The sequence below is a fragment of the Podarcis raffonei genome, chromosome 2 (assembly GCF_027172205.1).
Source record: "Podarcis raffonei isolate rPodRaf1 chromosome 2, rPodRaf1.pri, whole genome shotgun sequence".
Classification (NCBI taxonomy): Eukaryota; Metazoa; Chordata; class Lepidosauria; order Squamata; family Lacertidae; genus Podarcis; species Podarcis raffonei.
In genome coordinates, this window is record NC_070603.1 from 58,842,680 (window position 1) to 58,858,981 (window position 16,302).

General features: G+C 43.6%; 1 protein-coding gene across 1 annotated transcript in view; it reads left to right on the forward strand.

Moving 5' to 3' along the window:
- The first annotated feature begins 1,164 nt into the window (after positions 1–1,164).
- Positions 1,165–16,302, forward strand: part of JADE2 (jade family PHD finger 2) — a 143,584-nt gene continuing 128,446 nt past the window's right edge. Inside the window, exon 1 of the mRNA XM_053376823.1 lies at positions 1,165–2,460. The gene's annotated coding sequence lies outside the window, so the exon portion shown is untranslated. The remainder of the gene's footprint in view (positions 2,461–16,302) is intronic.

Below are 16,302 nucleotides of genomic sequence, written 5' to 3' on the forward strand. Positions count from 1 at the left end.
TTGCAGAAGGTCCCAGGTTCCAGCCCTGGCATCTCCAGGTAGTGCTGTCTGATATCTTGGAGATGCTGCCTGAACTGCAACAGCATTGCACTTTATATTTCCCCTAACCACAACAATACTGCAATGTTGAGTGTTAGGAGAATGTAGCTATCATGTCAATAAGAAACTCTATGCTGGGAGGTATATCTGGTTTTCCTACCACATCTGAATAACACTTGCACATGTACCAGCATAAAATCCCTTAGCAAGCCTACATCTTGAACCCAGAGCTTTGAGCAGCAGCTCCTGAGGAAAGTTCTACTTTTGAAAATGCACAAGGTTCTTAGTTAAGTGGGAACCACTCTAGAAAGGCAAAGCATTATTAACAAGTGGTGGTGGTGTGCGATGGTTAAGGAGGCACTTGGGGGAGGCTGCTGCCTTGAGTGGGCGACAGTTGATCAGGCAGAAGGCCTCCCCTGCGTGAAATAACTGTTATTTTATGAGAAGTAGGTGCCTGCCTCAAGCAGGCAGCGGTGGGTGTGGCCAGCTGGATGTTGGAGCTCTTCTCAGCGGCTGCTGCTGCCGCCGCGACCACAGAAAACAGACAGGCAAGAGCAACAGCAACAAACACCCTTCCAGCAACGGATTGAAGTGTATTGTTTGTGCATCACAAGGTCAAGTCGAGAACTACAGGAGGGCGGACCTGGCTCCTCTTCTTCCTGTGCAAACTGGGCAAAGTTCTTTTTCCTCTTTGCCCTGTGGAAACCTTTTGGTAGTAAAAGAAGGCATTTGGAGGGATCGAAACAAACAGGCTCAATGGGGCAAAAATGTTAAGCGCCCCCCAATCTCTCTGTGTGTGGGGGGGTGTCGAATCATGCCATTCAACCCCTGCTTTCAATCTCTCCCCCCCCCCTTTTGGCACGGTTGCTGAAAAGGAGCAAGTGCTTAACGTCAGCATGCTCCCGGCTGTAAGTGATCTGGATAACTATTTGAATTAAAAGCGACCCCCCCCATGCCCGTCTCTCTCCAGAGTGGTAGTATTTCAGCACAGAGGGGGCCGCGTAACTTTTGTGACCCGCGGGAAAACGATTCTGTTCCGATCTCGATTTGCAACCTCCCCCCCCCGGCTTGCTTCACTCCCTCACCTCCCGTGCCCTCCTAGCGAATGCGAGCTCCCCCCCCCCCAGTCCCCACGCGCGGTTTTCGCTGCGAGGGTCTCTTTCCTCCTTTCCGCGGAAGAGGTTTCTTGGTCGGCGTTTCTTTCCCCTTAATATCCCTCGCCGCCCGCCTTGCACCTCATCTGTTATTTGCAAGAAACGTCTTTTTGACGCAGGAAGAAATGGCAAATTTGAAGTACGTCATTAATATGGCGCCAAAAGATTTTGTTAAGTATAAGCTTATTTTTTGTAAGGTTGCAGCAGCAGGCTAGTGTGTACGCCTGTGCATAGCTCCGGGGAGGTGAAAGCGGCGCGGTGGGGGGGGGGGGCGCAGAGAGAGAGAGAGAGAGAGAGAGAGGAAAAAAGAGGGGGAGTGTGTATATATGAGAAGGGGAGGAAGCAAAGAAAGTGTTGCAGCTCTGTGATCTGTGTGTGCACTGCTGCCGCCGTTGTGTGCGCGCGCGAGGCTGAAGATCATTGCGAAAGTGACCTGATCAGGCTTGTAGAGAGAGAGAGAGAGAAGGAGAGAGGGAGAAAAGGAGAGCGAGCCCGTGTATGCAACCCGACCTCTTTCCAGCTGCCCAGGGCACAAGAGAAAAGAGATGGGGACTCAGCGCATCGGAGGGAGGTGAAGGCGAGGGAGGGGTGGTGGGTGAGCAGTGCGTTGGGGTGGGAGGCAACACATGCCGAACACAATCAGGGATGGGACCCACGTTTGCTACTGCCGCCGCCGCCGCTGCTGCACCTGGACCTGCTGCTCGTCAGGGAGGAACAACAAACAAGAAAATAAGAAATTGAGGGAAGGGGGTGCGAGGGGGCGTGGGGGGAGGAAGAAGGTGGGGTGAAACCGCCAGCATCACCCTAATTTATATACTACTCCTTTGAAGAAGTCCCTTCTTCGCCAGCAGGGGAAAAGGGGGGTCGGAAGAGAAAAGAAGAAAAAGGGCAGTCGCAGGATTTCGGGCAATTGCAAAGAGATCCGAAAAGAAGTCTGGATTTAAAAAAGAAATAGGAACACGCAGGGCTCGCTGGATTTTGCACAGAGCGGCCATCTCAGCTGGAAGCAATTCTTTGGAATTGATTTTTTGTTGTTTTTGTTTTTAATTTTGCATCCATGGAGTTACTTTGTATCTACTCCTAAAAGAAGGGCATCATCTTCGGATCCTACAAGGGGGATGGTTTGCCCCCTGCGCAATGGTGCCGGATTAGTCTTTGCAAAGGGAGATTCCATGAGCGGTTACGTTTTTGGAGCATCTCTCCCCACACCTCTCTGGTAACCCGAGGGACAGTCTCAACTCTTGGAGGACGCTCTTTCCCAGGCAAGGTAAAAAGGGTGGAGAATTGCTCCATTATTATTTTTTTTGCAGCTTCTCTCGATTCCCCCCCCCCTGCATTTGTTTTACTGCTCCCTGACTGTGCTGCCTGCAAAGGAGGATGGGGGGGTGGAAGAGTGTGTAGCGTTTTTAGACATGGATTGCGCATGTTGGTCAGTCATGTTTTAAAAGGGAGGCGGCAGGAATGTAAACAACAACTTTTTAAAGGATCAGAAGCCTCAGGAAACGTTTCCTCGAATTAATGACTGCGGCAGAGCTAACCCCAAAAGGTCTCGAAGCAAGAGGGTGGCCGGGAGAGGGGAGTTAAACACGTTTTATTGAGGTAGAAGGGGGAAGAAGGCGCTCGAGGGGCAAAAAAGGGTGGCGGGCGAAAAGTGCGCGGCGGGTGTGTGTGTGTTGCGCCCTGTATCCGCGAGTAAAGAGAGGTTCGCGCGGCAATTAGCAGAGACACGAGTTTCATTTTTGTTGATACGCAGCACGTTTTGGAGCCTTTGCATGTCTTGAAGCTGCACCCACATGATCGGCTCCTCTCACGTGCTAGGGTTGTGGGGTCCCTGCCAGCTCCTGCAACAGACACAAACAATGCGCCCAGGAGGCAGGCAGTCAGAGGAGGAGAAGAGGCGCCTTTCCTTGGCCAGGGTGGGCGAGCCCGGGTGGGCTTGGAAGGGCACAGGCTTTTCCGGGGTGCCGGTGGCTTTTGCAGTCGGGCTGCACAGCCCAGCCAGGGCGGTGGGCGGTTGCCCGGGCTGGGAGGGGGCAGGGCGAGAGTCGCGCCGCTGGGGGGCATGGAGAGATTTGGGAGTGGAAATGTACAGGCAACGGCTGCGACGGAGCTGCGCGGTGGGGAGAAGGACTGTAGGGGGCGTGGCTGTTGTTTACCTTCTCAAACTCTCCCGGCTCCCAACGGGCTCCTCCGGGGGCGTCTCATCTCTTCCTCCATCTCTGCCACTGAATCCCTCCCTCCCTCCCTGCACTTCCTTGCAGGCTTTGCACTTTGCCTGGGCTGGGCTGGGCATTCCTCCTGAGGGCGGCGCATCCTCTTTTCCTGCCCTGCTGCCCCCACCCCTCGTGCGGACACCCGATGCCCCGCTTGCGGCTGCTTTCTATACAGTGCATTTATATGGAGTCAGAGGGACAGAGACCTGCAAGGCGCAGGTTCTGCCCTGGAAGCCCACCCCTCGTCCCAGAAGTGTGTGGGCTGGTTGTGGTTTACATGACCCTGAGGACAGATGCTACCTCCCCCACGGTTAAACCAAAAGGCCTTTTCTTCCATTATGGTTGTTTGGTCTCTAGGGCTGAGTCCTCTGTCAGCTTAACCCCTGCGGGTCTTTCTTCACTCAAACATTCTTCTCTGCTACAGGTGCCGCTTATACTCTCTGTCGCCCCCCCCCCCCAAGTGCTGAACACCTTTCTGTCTTTCCCGGGCTTCATCAGTTATCTTTTCCAGGCTGAGGGCAGGCATTCTGAATAGGGGGAGATACCCTTCAGCAAGGGTGAGGTGCCTGTGGCCCCGCAAGTGGTGTTGGACTCCAGCTCCCACCAGTCCCGGCCAGCACAGCCGGCAGGTCAGGGATGATGGGAATTGTAGTTCAGCAATGTCTGTAGGGCACTATGTGAACTACCTCTGGCCTTTAGCCTCCTGAGCTTACATCATGGTGGGCGGTTGAATACTGGTGAAGGAGAAAGCAAACAAATGGCTGGGAATCTTTAGGCAAATTTGGGTGTTGGAAGATGCTCAGAATCAGCATGGAATGAAAATAAACACATAGCTCACCCCATCCCTCCCAGTCCTTCATTCTTGTGTTTCCCAAGGGATTAGATTAGGCCTCATTCAACACTTCTTTAAAATGAGTGTTAATCTTTTTTAAAACAAAAAAACTTTCCCATACAGCTTGCCTACCCCATCCCATCTTCCATTTTTTCTCTGCTCTTTTTCCAAACTCTTAGGCTTGACTTCCTTTTACATGTGATTTTTGTAGCAGTGCCTGAGCTTCTTACCCAAGATTGTTCTCTTGCCTCTTTAACATTCTTTGATGCATTCTGCACTTTGCTGTTACCCATGCTTCAATGGAATCTCCTTACCCTTCTGTTAAGTTGTCAGTTATTCTGTCACACACACCCCTTGCTATTTTCCTGTGCCACTGAGACAGTCATACCTTCTTTTGATACTTTTCCATTGCTGGCACACTGGGGCTATGTCTCTTCTGTATAACTTTGCTTCTCCTGTAGTCCTTAATAGTATTAGCAGCCCTCAAGGATGCCCAGGTGCCCATCTTCTCTAGCTGCAGTAAGCCCCACAGCAACATGATCATGCTCACTCCGTATTCCTGTTCTTAATTGCAATCCTCATCCTTTTTGTCTGCTACTTGTTGATATGTGGATGCCTCCTTCCTTTGGTGGGACTGTGAACACCTGGAAGTACCATAAATCATGAGGACTGCTTGGTAGATTCTGGGTTATTGTCTAGAAACTTATAAGTAAACAGAAATGCAGGTTAGCATTTAACTGTGTTAACTGTTGGTTAATCTCCCTCCAACTCAAAGCATCTTGAGATAGTCAGTTTCTCTTTGCCTGTTTCTCCCTCAGTCAGCTTCCTCTGTTACTCCTATGTTACTCTTCATTCCTCAGTAAATGATGCTTGATGGTCCTTGCTTTTTCCATGTGTGTCTCACATTTCTCATTTTGTCTTGCTTACTCTCCTTCATCTTCTGTGGAATTGAGTTCATAGAAGCAAACATTTTAATCTCTCCTTCCTTTTTTTTTCATAAAGAAAAAACATAATCTCCAGAAGGTTGATTTCTTCAAGTAGCTTTGCAAATTGTTGGGGCCTCCCAGCTGTCACTCTGGGATATAAATTAATCTCTTTGCCCTCCACCCTTGAAACTTTGAGCACATTTTTCTTACAAATCAAATGCCCATCTTTGATCGTGCGGCTAACAGCATTTTAATTTTAGACCTAAATTGAATATAATATCCTAATTGCCTTTTCAGATGCTAGGGAATCTGTCAGCACCCCTCTTAGAAATTGCATTTGTAGTTTTAAGTTGAGGAAGATGAAAATGCACCTGATCATTGTAAAAAGCAACTGAATTTCAGATGCAGCTGTATAGATCCCTAGGTGCTGTGAATCTTATGCACAGCAGCAGCAGCTGTTTGCAAACAGGCAATTGATTATTCCTCCAACTGTCATTAAACGCAGTGCACTAATTTGGTAAATCTACATGCAAAACAATATCAGAAAGACCTTTGCAAATGAGTCTTTGGCTCCTGATAGGGCAGCAGTTCACTTCCCTCATCTTCTCACTGGGGTTAAGGAATATTGGCCTTTAAGAACTATACTTGACCTTTAAACATTTGCTGGCCCCTGAAGTTGAAGCATATTTGAGACTGAATGAAAAATAGTTTGTATAAAGGTCAAGTTTGCTGTAGGAAAATTCAGCTTGGGTTTTGACAGCCAAGGCTGCTGAAACAGGGCAGGAAGGTAAACATATTCCTTGCTTATGGAGGCTGGCTTTACTCCAAATTTCCCTAAGGTTGTTGCCACTGAGGATGTAATTGGAATAACTATAGTTGCCTGCATTAACATGGTCAGATGTTGAGGAGGACAGAACTTTTAATGTTAGGTAAAAGAGGGAGTTTTGTCAGGAAAAGCTTTTATCATGCAGAATTGAGAAAAGCTGCCCCTGCTGAAATTGCCTTGTTTATATAATTATTGAAAATATTGAAACCTTGGCTTCTTTGGACTTCTGTCATGCTAGTCCAAATAGGTATCTTAAAGTCGCATTAACTTCTGTTCTGTTTCCAAGAATCTTAAGGCCTGACTATGTTTACCCTGCCTTAACCTTGTTTGTATGAAGTTAAAAATGAGTAATGAAAGTTGTAACCTGTCAAATCTGGCTGTGTGAATGGAGCCCTGGGTACTCCTGGCACTAACGCACATTTTTCATTAACCTTCTGATCTTGTTCTATAAATAACAGAATTCCTGTTCTATAAATAACAGAAAAAGGGAGGTGAGAAGTTGTGGGAACAGAAGACAAGTATGACTTAAGTTTTCAGTTGTCAGATACATACGTTGGAGCTTCTTCTGATTTGGGGAAGATGTTGAATAGTTTGGGACAATAGTGCACAGATAACTGTGGAGAAGATAAATTTGCTGCTAGGGTTACTCTTCTTGATTTTATTTATTCATTTCATTTATAGCCCACCTTTTTTCAAAGGAGTTCAAGGTGGCATAGCTGGTTCTCACCTCTGCAACAACCCTGTGTGTTAGGTTAAACTGAGATTAGCCCAAGGTCATTCAGTGAGTTTCATGGCCAAGTGAAGATTTGAATGCTGGTCTCCCAGGTCCTAGTCTCACACATTAAGCACTATGACTTCACTGGGATAGATAGCTTTCAGTTAAAAGCTGTAGACGGTAGAAGTTATTTTTCTCCCTTTGCTAGTAGTGCAGCCAGCAGCTGGCTTTGAAAGTTGGTTGCCAAATCATTTTCAAGGTGCATATTTGCCAGTTATTGTAGGATTCCAAAATCAGGGCCTGGAGCATGCATATTCTGTATTTGGCTACCCACCATCTTTCAATAATTCTGTTTAGAGAGGGCTATGCTTAGTTGTATTTTATTATTGTTATGCTTAGACATTACTATGTTGGTGATGCCCATCTCTCCTCCCTGTATCTAACATCTGTTGTCATTAACTTAATAATAATATAGCAATAATTTATTATTTATACCCCGCCCATCTGACTGGGTTTCCCCAGCCACTCTTGTCTGTCTCTGTTGCTAGTTTGTCTGGATATGTCTTTGGATAACCAAAGGGTTAGCAGAATAAAGAGAGTCAGAAAGGGAAAGTAGGATCATAAATATGTGTGATAAAAAAAATCCTCCTAGATACGGAAAAATGCAAAGCAGACAAAGTGAACACAAGAGAGTTTTGTTTTAAATTTAAATAAGCTTAGAAGTTGCTCCAGGAACCAAGATAGTGAGCATGGCTAAAGCAAAATCAAAAATACCCAACCTTAAGAAGTACGTGTTGATCAAAGCACACAGTGCTAGTTTAACCCCTCAATCAGAGTAATTGAGCCCTTGTTGCATCTTGAAATGTCTGAATGCAACTCTTTGGTAGCTTTTTGCTGGGTGATTGCACAGACAAAAATGTAGAGTAGTTTCACTGGATCCATCTACCAGCTGCTTTTTGGATACCAGAGACCAAGCAATTTCAGATGGAAGCTGCATGAGTCATGGGGTAGGAGAGAGAGAAAATATGTGGTGTTCGGTGACCTCTGAATATGGCCAAACAATGCTTTCAAAGCGGCATTTTTATACTGATGCTCTGCTAAATAAATAAATAAATAAAATGTTTACATGCTGTCTTCAGACAGCAAACTCGCACAACAGCTTGCAAGATAATAGAACAAATCCAGTGCTGATATAGCTTCTGATGATTAAAGCTATGTAAAGTAATACAGCAGAGCACAAAAATGCAGAGTATCCAAAACCAGCAGAGAACAGTTAAAATCACCAGGTTAAAATCATCTAGCTGACATCCTAGAAGACCTGGGCATATAAAAATGTATTCTGGAATCGGGCTAGGTGAGCCGACCCTGGGAAGGGAGTTCCGAATTTGGGGGCACCACAGCTGAAAAGGCCCCCTCTCTAATTACCACCTTCAGAAGAAGGGGGCTTGAAGAAAAGCCTCAGGTGACAAATGCCAACCGTTGGGGAGACTCATGTGGAAGGAGGCAGCCCTTTAGGATCATAGAAAGTTGCCATCAACTGGGTCAAGCCATTGGTCCATCTAAATCAGCTCTGTCCACACTGAGAGGCAGCCGCTCTCCAGGGTTTCAGACAGGAGTTTCTGGAGATGCCAGGGATTGAACCTGGGGCCTTCTGCATGCAAAGTAGATTCTTTACCACTTCACTATCCTTCATTCCCCTTAGAAACCCAAGTCCCCAGCCATTTAGAGCTTTAAAGGCCAGCACCAGCACTTGTGCCCAGAAACTGACTGTCAGCTACTGTTAGCTGGACAAGCAACTTACAGTTTTCTTCTTCATTCATTCATTCATTTAATAAAACTTAGGCACTGCTTGATTGTAAGCAACCCTCAATCTTCTTATAGCCAGTCTCGGTTAACAGCATAGTCACTATATTTTGAAATAACTGAAGTTTCTGAGGAGTTGCAAAGTAATTGCCTGTGCAGTGCAGTAGTTTAATTTAGAGACTACTGGAACATGAATAGCTGTAGTTGGGCCAGCAGGGATTGAAGCTGAAGGCAGGAGGTGCATAATGTGACCTCCAGCGACAGCACTAGATCTATTGGCACCCACAAAATACAAACTTGATTCTTCAGGTGGGTGTAACCATGCCCAGAATGGGTATTGTCACAATTTGGCTTTGAGTGTATTGCTTCTTGCCTGGTCCATCATCATCATCATCATCATCATCATTATTATTATTATTATTATATTTATTTATTTATTTTGTAAAGAACATTTATAGTAACAGAAGAAAATCAAAAGGTGAAAAACAAAGTGATAAAATAGGCGCATAGAATGAATACAGTTGCACATGGATTAAAACAAAGTCCAAGTAAAACCGTCAGCGTTATCAGATTATGAAGTATAGTTCCAGATTTGCCAGACTTGTGACAAGGGTTGTCATGAAAATGATGGTTCTGCTGACCTAGTCCATTTTTTAAATTTTTTTTTCAAGGTTCATTCTCTGTTTTATTTTATTTTAAAGACCTAGTCCATTATTGAGCCTTAACACTGGCCAAGTTAGCTTGTGATCCTATACTGTGGTTTATCACTATGTACATGAGCTGCATCCAACATAATTAAACAAGCCAATTTCATAGCCAGTGTTTTGAAGTTGGTTTGTTTGCAAACTAAGCAGAGTTGGTCACTGAAGTGCAGGAAAATTAGAAGGGTCTCGCTCTCCCTGTCCTTTCACTTGTGCGATCAAGGCTGTTTCCGTGTCAAAACCAGGAGTGAAGCTAGATTGAATGGATCTAGATTTTTCATATGTTGGAGCTGGCAGAGGAAGAAGCAGGAAGTAACTTTTATCTTTGTTTAGAAAGATGACTACAATTATTGGAGTCATCCTTTGCAACGGGACCTATTAAGTGGAAAATGTTTACAGGAGGCACGCACTCCATACTTTCCACACAGGCCAATCTCCCATTCAGTTTCTAGATAATCCAAAACAAGGGTAAGTGCAGGGCTTTAAATATAATGGGACTTTTCCTTCATGGTCTTTTATTAGTTGCTGCTTCCTCAGGTATTCAGGTCCGTCATATTTTTAGATGTTGAAGTGTGTAGTGCATTACATATTCAGATATGTGCATAACTACTACTTTGTGTAGTTTTAAGGGAAATTGATCACTTTTTAGTGAAAGCGTTTCTGCCAGGGATGGGAAGCGCCTAGTCATGCTGGGGGTTTGTATCTGAGGCTGGAGAAGGCAATAATTTGCACATCCTTTCCACAGGATCCCCCCACACAACTAATGGGAATGCTGCAGTTATTGTCTTGTATTGTTATTCTGAAGTTGTTTGCCTCAAATGGGAAAAAATGAGTATAGTATTGAAGATGATTGATATGTAAACACAGGGACTGAAAAACAATTGAAGCTTTTTTGTTTGATTCTGTGTTTCTGATTCTATGGCATATTTCTCATTGAAAACTAGAAAGTAACTTAAAAATGAGAACTAGAATTCACAGGATTCTTTAAAAGAAGAAGAAAAACTGAATTATTGGGCACAAAAACCAAAACTTGGTGTATACAGCATGGAGGGGGATGGGTCACCTTTGCTTTTCAGTTATGCACCAGGAAAACCTCTCTCCCATGGTAGAGGTGCAAGGTATCACCCAGTGTGTGTGTCATGCTTGATGGTGCAAATGCAAGAGTTTCTCTTTGGATCTGTTTAGTTAGTCTACTCCCCTTCTCAACTTTGTTCTTTCCTCCAGTAGAGGGCTTTCTTATCAGTTTGGAAACTTCTCTTTCTTGGAATAAGTAGAATGCTAAAAATAAAAATTATCCAAGAGAAAACCAACTAGGATAGTTAGATATGTGGGACAGGGAACAAAGAGCTCAGTCCTACCATGTCTACTCAGCAGTAAATCCTATTGAGTTCAATGGCGTTTACTCCCAGATTAATGAGATTAGGACTGTAGTTTTAAAGCATGGTTAGGATTACATCCTAAATGTGGTTAAGCATCTTAATACTTACAAGTACAGAACATAAACATAATGAGTGCCAGGTCAGTTTTATGCATTAAATAAAATATTTATTGAACCATTTAAATAAAATATTTATTGAACCATATAGATACTATAGAGGGAACTTTATCCATATTTTATTGGCTTATTGGCTTGTGTATCTCCTTCTGTTCCATGGTATTGAACTTAGTACATAAGAATCCCAAACTTTATATTACTAAAGCTTTTTTTGGAAGGTCACTTCTCTTCTTTCATAATGTGCCTCTCTTTTGTTAGCCACGGAGGGAAATGTTAAGAGTTCCCATTGGTTCAGTGCAGGTAAAACCAATCAAAATAGCCAGATTGTTGACCAGGGCTGGTTACAGGAAGCATATTGCTACAATACTTCCACTGGCTACCGGTCTGTTTCTGGGCACAGTTCAGCATTTTGGTTATAAAGGCCTGCAGGGCTTAGGTCCAAGCTCTCTGAAATACCATATTCCCTCACAGGAACCTGCTCTTCTTTCAGTTTCTCTACCCTCTCAGGCACAGCTGGTAGAGATGCAGGTACAGGACTTCTTGGTAGCTGCTCCCTCCCTAGAGAAGCCAGACTGGCTTCCTCTTTGTTGGTCTTGCCGCAGCAGGTGAAGACTTTCTTGTTCCAACAGGCTTTTGGGAACTGACTGTTTTTAATGAAAGGGGTTGTGCCATGCTTTTTAAATTGCAATTATTGATATGTTTTAAATAGATTTTATATATGTATATGGTTTTAATTCTATTCCTTTTCAATTGTTTTTGTATGATTCTCCCCCTCCCCCTATGTTTATAGTGGTTCTTATTTTATATGTAAGCTGTCTTTGAGTTCTGTTAGGGGAAAAGGTATAGTAGTAGTAATACTAATACTAGTACAGTGGTACCTCAGGTTGCATACGCTTCAGGTTACATACGCTTCAGGTTACATACGCTTCAGGTTACAGACTCCGCTAACCCAGAAATAGTGCTTCAGGTTAAGAACTTTGCTTCAGGTTGAGAACAGAAATCGTGCTCCGGTAGCGCAGCGGCAGCAGGAGGCCCCATTAGCTAAAGTGGTGCTTCAAGTTAAGAACAGTTTCAGGTTAAGTACGGACCTCCGGAATGAATTAAGTACTTAACCTGAGGTACCACTGTAGAATGGAAAAGTTAGCTATATTATTATTTCCCAGCATCTGAAGTTTGAAAAATGCAGAGCACAAGCTAAACAAAATGTCAGCTTGGTCAGAAAGATGATAAAATGAGATCTAGGAGCTTAGTTTTCAGATGTGCTCTGAGCCAATCTTAGGAGTGTAGGAAGCAGCACAGTCAGACCACACTGGTTCTGCCTAGCTCAGTATTTTCTACACTGGCTGCCTATGGCTCTCCCAGCTTTCAAGCAAAAGCTTTCGCCAGCCCTACCTGGAAGCAACAGGGATCGGACCTCTCGTATGCAGTGCTCCATCACTTTGAAACTTGAAACTAGTCAAACAGTAGTCGATGGAGCAGGTGTGGAGGGGTATGACTATAAAGCTTTAAAGCTCATTTGCTTTACTAGCTTCAGGCTTGAAGATGGGCTTAGAGTATTTTGAACACATCGTGGGCTCTTATCATACACAAAAGCCCCAGAAATCTGAATTTGATTGATAGCCTTTGAGAACCATGAGAACGACTTCTTTGCTTTTTATTGTAGAAGAGGAATTTAGAGCACCTGGCTTGGACTCATTCTTTTCAGATTAATAAGCCCTCTTGTCTGAACCTTGAGTGAGGCCTAGTTTTTACTGAGGTACTAAATGTGGGTCTTGGATCACTTTATAGTGCAAGTGAAGTTTTATACGGCTGTGAATGCTGTATGACTGCAAATAGTTCTAGCCATTCCGCCCCCCCAAAAAATTTTCTGTTATTATTACTATTTGGTATAGAGTAGTATTCAATCAAGTGATGCAGCCTAGGGTTACCTAGGCCTTACATAGTTTTGATTCAGAAACTGTAGAGGGGAATGTTTTATGGCACGGAGCAAAGAAAATACAAAGAAGAGAATGAAAACCCAAGGATCAGTAAGATACTTTTTAAGGAAAAAGGTTAGCTGTATTTTCTAGAAGTTACCAAGCAGTTTCCATGAAAGCTAAAAGGCAGTGAACTGTCCCGTGTGTTTTTAGCTGACAAAAAGAAAAGTGTCTGAAAATGGATTGCTAGAGAAGAATTACGGATTCAGAAAGAAGATTCCTAACATGCCACCGGGGGTGCTGTTTTCTTTTTTTTTATTCAGGTATGTAGGAAGAACAAACAGGAAAGTTGGTTTCTTTCACCCGTACCACAACTTGAGAGAACACAGAATTCAGTGTGTGCGTTTCCCTTGACCACCATAGGATAAAAAATGACTAGGGATGGGGAAATTTGAGCCCCAAATGGGACACTGTTAAGTAAGGCGTCCCAAAGGCAGATTATCTGATGACCAAACACTTTTTTCCTTTTCTACAATTTGCTCTCCCAAGACGGTATTTGAATAAATAAGTGATATTAAAGATAGAGATTCCATTCACATGATGGAGTGGTTTAGGCATTTGCACATTACGGTTGCTGTATAATTCTCGCTTTCATGTTAAAGAGTGCCACTCTGGGAGAGACTTTCCAGGCAAAAGTACTTTAGATCTTATTAGCATCTCATTTTATTCAACTTCTTAGTGACCTGCCACAGGGGGAAGTCTCAGAAGTTGCCTCCTGCAGTTAGCATTGTCAATTTAAAGTGTATGTGTGTGTGTGTGTGTGTGTGTGTGTGCGCGCGTATGTGTATCACTTTGAGGCAATGGCTTTGTGGATTGCAATGCTGTTGCAAAGCTTATTCCTACACTGGGTAGGCTGGCTGATTGAGCTGTGTGGAAGAAATTTAGAATTTATGCCAGAATTCTGCCAGATCCTTGCAATATATGCCATACAGAATAATGTTGTGCCTTCTGAAAAGTTGTAGAACTTGAGATACACTTCTGAGGGACAAGGCTGCTGGGCTTGCATATATGAATTGTTTATGCACGTTATCAACCTTAAAAAAAAAGTGTGTGTAGAAATAATGTAAATAGAGGATTAGTTTATGAGTGGCTTTTAGCAATGAAAGTTAAGTGGGCTCTCCATGTTCAGGCCAAACAAATGACTATCACCTCCTGTAACTTGCTATGAGCCTTCATAAGTATCTGGCTAGCTGAGACCGAAAACAGAGTGCTGAACTAGATGGCTTGGAATGATCCAGCAAGAAAATGCATATGTCCACAAGTGAAAGTTTTCAAATAAAATGAGGGAGCAGGCCATTGTAAGTCAGAATTTTCTACGCCTGAGAGAATGACACAGCTAATGCGTAAAGCAGAGGAAGGAATGCATAGAATGTCATTTCCCCTGCTGGATAGGGTAACCTAGTAATCTAATCAGCAGGTTGTGGTTATTTAGAGACTCTGGAACCGCATATAACATCCAAAGCCTGGCAGAATTGACTCAGCTCTTCTTCCAAGGGAAAAGGGGAGAGCACAATACAGCTTGCTGTTAGGAGGCTCTTTGAAGAAAACCTTTGAAAGAACATTCATCCTTAATTTCTTTTTGGAAGAATAAAGTTCTCAACCCACATTCCTGCAGTTATCTGCCAGGCCTAATAACATTAGCTTGCTTACTGGTGGTCTGCTTTGTACATAAAGTAAAATTACTGCCAACAGCGGGGCTTCCCTTACCATCCCTGTGTGTGGCACCTGTGCCGTGCAAGGACCACTGCCCCCACAGCATGTCAGGTCTTTATAAATGCCTATGGCTCAGTTGTTCAAGAAATATAAAAAGGTCAAACATAGTTGTCATTCTGTTGCACATAGATTTTGAGGAGTATCTTGGGACGGTTATAAAAACATTCTTAGATGCTTAATCATCTTTGGCAAATTTAGTTAGTAGATGTGACGAACCAGGCTCTTGCCTACAAAATCTCACTTTAACAAATGTGCTGGCGTTTAAGGAGCCACAATATTTTATTGTTTTTTTGCTGCAACAGACTAGCATGGCCACTCTTCTAGAATTTTTATATCTTTGCAGCAAACTTACTCAGTGCCATTAGGCAAGCCGTGAGCACTCAACCCCAGACCCCATTTGCTATATGAGGATAATAATGCTGGCCATCCTTACAGGGGTGTTGTATACTGAAGGAATGCATGTGGTGCACCTTGAGCACTAAAGCGTGTTTTTTAAATAAATGCTGATTATTATATTGTGACTGTTTGCTAACCTAGAAGGACTTCACCATAATTTCACACGTTATAGGAGCAGCATGAAAAACATTAGCCTCTCAGCTTGGTGCAAAAGGGGAGGAGACAGGTTTTACTAGCATCATTTTACAACTGACAGCTTAAGTATCCTAGAAGAAGCCTGGTGATCTCTGCCAGGTAACTTGTTTACTCCCGATTCAGTGACCTAGGCTCTGGAGTGCAGTGCATGCTCATGGACGTCCTACACCTGCAAGTGTTTCTCCATTTCAACTCAGTGCCGAGGAACTGGGCAGACAGCATCCTGTGCCATTGAAGTGGCACAGGGGACTCTGAATTGGCACAAATAACTTTGCCACAGTTGGCAACAATATTAAGAAGTAAAAGTCTCAGTGGAACTTAGCAGAATTTTGTAGCTCTGAGTCTTGCACCCTTCAGGATATTTTTGCATTTAATTTGCCCCACAAATACTTTTTTGCAGGAGAGCTTGTGAGGGACAAATATCAAGTCCTCAAATGAATCTTTCTCTGCCCATTCTTAGTTCCAAAGCGTAGAAGCTGCTCTGTTAAGTATTTATTTTTTTAAACTGACCTGGTCAGCAAAACCCCAGTAGGAAGATGCTCAGTTGGAATTTCAGCTTCATAAACGGTCTTCAAATCCATCTGCGGCATCTTTCTCTCTCCCTGAAATCTAATGGCCCTGAAGTGCAAGGCTGGTTTAATAACATCTGTTCCCCCTGAATTACTGGAGAAAAGTATTGATATAGCCATATTGTCAAGAAGTAATTTTAATCATGTTTTGACAGGGCAATTCTTTACCACAGCGTTGTCAGTAAAAATGTTTATGTTACTTCGCTGTTATTATCCTTCGTAGTGGCATGGTAAAACATTGCACATGTGCTGGAAATGAAGGCAGTGCTTAGGATTTTATGATTTAGTATTTATGGGAATTCCTTTGCGGATTGTCATCTTTTCCAAAGGATAATAGCATCCTGTGGTCTTGTCATCAAGTGCAATTTTCTCCTAATAGCTCTTGTGATTAAACCACAAACAAAACTATTTTCCACAGTTTTGTTCTTTCCTTCCTCATTCCTAGAAGAAAAACAGGGTGGTGGTGGTGAATGGTATCTAGTCATTGGTACCTTAGAGAACCCCTGCCTGTATGTTATGATTTCTTATGGTGGCGGCTTGTGAGATAATGTTGTACTTGGGGATTAAAATATGCTTATACTGCTTTCGTTATGATGAAACCAGGCGTATTTTGGAAAATCTGAAAATGCACAGAAGCAGCAGAAAAAAAGCAGGCCTTTGTTGTTAGGGTTTGCCAAATCAGGACCCAGAGGTTATGTGGGTGGTTTTAAATCCCCCTTTGCCGTGAGAAAAGAGGTAGCCAGAGCTGC